Source organism: Alligator sinensis, unplaced genomic scaffold (genome assembly GCF_000455745.1).
Source record: "Alligator sinensis unplaced genomic scaffold, ASM45574v1 scaffold774_1, whole genome shotgun sequence".
In the NCBI taxonomy this organism is placed as follows: domain Eukaryota; kingdom Metazoa; phylum Chordata; order Crocodylia; family Alligatoridae; genus Alligator; species Alligator sinensis.
In genome coordinates this window covers 535,110-536,951 of record NW_005842768.1, presented here as the reverse complement: position 1 = coordinate 536,951, position 1,842 = coordinate 535,110, and the positions used below count along the sequence as shown (strand labels likewise).

At 40.5% G+C, this 1,842-nt stretch overlaps 1 pseudogene; it reads left to right on the top strand.

Moving 5' to 3' along the window:
* The first annotated feature begins 745 nt into the window (after positions 1–745).
* On the top strand, positions 746–897 carry LOC112552100 (annotated as a pseudogene).
* Positions 898–1,842: the final 945 nt, after the last annotated feature.

Genomic DNA, 1,842 nt, shown 5'->3' with positions numbered 1-1,842 from the left:
ATGACATATTGAAGAGAATCTAGAAAAGAGAAACAAAAATTATTAGAGGTCTAGAAAACATGGCAAGCTACTGTGCGACAACCTCTCTGTGATGCTTATTTGCATACTTGCATTGGTATGCAAAGTTGGATTACAGGGACTCTCCTTTATCTGCATATCCCCCACTGGTAGGCATGAGGGAGGGAGGGAGATACTCTTTTCATGCTCGTTTTGACTGTGATAACATGTTTTAACTGCTTCTACTTTGAATGTAAGAGGCCAGGGAAATCAGGTGTGTGCGCACTGGTCCTGCCTTCTAAAACAGTAAAGTTCATAAAGGACTTATGCTATAAAAGATAGTTGAGTAAATGTAGCTGTAGAGTCAGTCCTCACCATGACTTTGGCAGTCTAAGGTGAAGGGAGGGACCACCCCCCTCCCAGCTTGCCCCTTAGCTTAGGCATCGCAAGAAAAGAAGCAGAGGTTTCAGAAAGACGTTTTCTAGCAGGACAGCATAGCATTTCAAATCCATGGCCCTAGGCTGCTGACTCTGGGAGGCAGGATACTTGCTGGGAATATCTAAAGCCCCAGGCTGATGAGTCTGGTAGACAGGATACTTGCTGGTTGTGCTCAGTATTCAAGTATTCAGACTTGAATGACTGAGTTCTGCTCAATCAAAATTTGGAACTTAATTCGGAACTGATTTGGCCCTGGAAACAAAGTTTTATTTTAAAAAAAGATAGTATTTCACCATTTAACCATAAAAAAATAAGTACTGGACTCTTGGGATAAGATAAAGTATAGGGTGAAGCCTGTCCCTTGCACTCCAGGCAGGCTGACCCCCATGAGTCCTCTCAAATGCAGGGATCTTGATTGCATAATTTTGTGGCAATAGGGGACTGCTTTTGTGCTTTTCCCCTAGCTTTAAAGTTGGGGGGAAGCAGAGATCAAAGAGCTATCTGATCCTCCAGATTTATTTTTCCTGTTGTAGCAGTGGGAGGGAGACAAATTCAAGGGAAAACTCCAATAACTATATTCTCTAAATGAAACACTATAACAATTTATGTATGTTCCATTAAGAGAATCTAATTATTGGGAAGTCATTTTATAATCACAGTCATCTTCTATTTGAATAAATACAGTAATTTTAGGTGACTCCTGGAGGTCTTAACCCCTAGATTATTCACACGTTAACCTGAAACTAGTTTGAAGCACAATTGAGGCAGTTTAAAGTTACACCACTCCAGGGCAGGTTTATCTCTAATCTGTGTTACACAGCTCCTGTTCCATTAATATGTGGCCACTCCCCACAGATCAACCACCCAAGTTTCAGTGCAAACAGTGTGCGGCGCACATGCCAGCTACCTAGGTCACAAGGCAAAGAGAAGTCCAGGAGTGGGGATTAAAGGTGCTAGGTGGGGGAACAAGAAAGGGGCCCAGATTTGATCCCCATGAGCTAGGGCTTCCTTCCCAGGGCAGGGTCAGTATCTCCTCCAAAAGTGCCTTCCCTCACTGCCCACACCTCCCAGACACCACGGAAAGTATGACCAGCTTATCTTGGCCTTCCATAGCTCTGACTTGTTAGTGAACTCTACTTAAAACTATGAATGTAATTGCCTTTTTTGTTCAATGGTCAAAACAGAAACCTTAAAAAAATCATTTTGGTCACAAAAACATGTCATCTGACCCAAATCTAAAAAAAAAAAAAAAAAAAAAAAAAGTTTCATTCATTCCATCTTTTTTGTTTCATATTTTTATTTAAGCTTGGAACATTCAGTCTCAAGATTTTTAAAAATATTTGATTCAGAAATATAAATATTAAGCATTTTGGCTGTACCAAATGTTTTATTTTGTTTAAAACACAG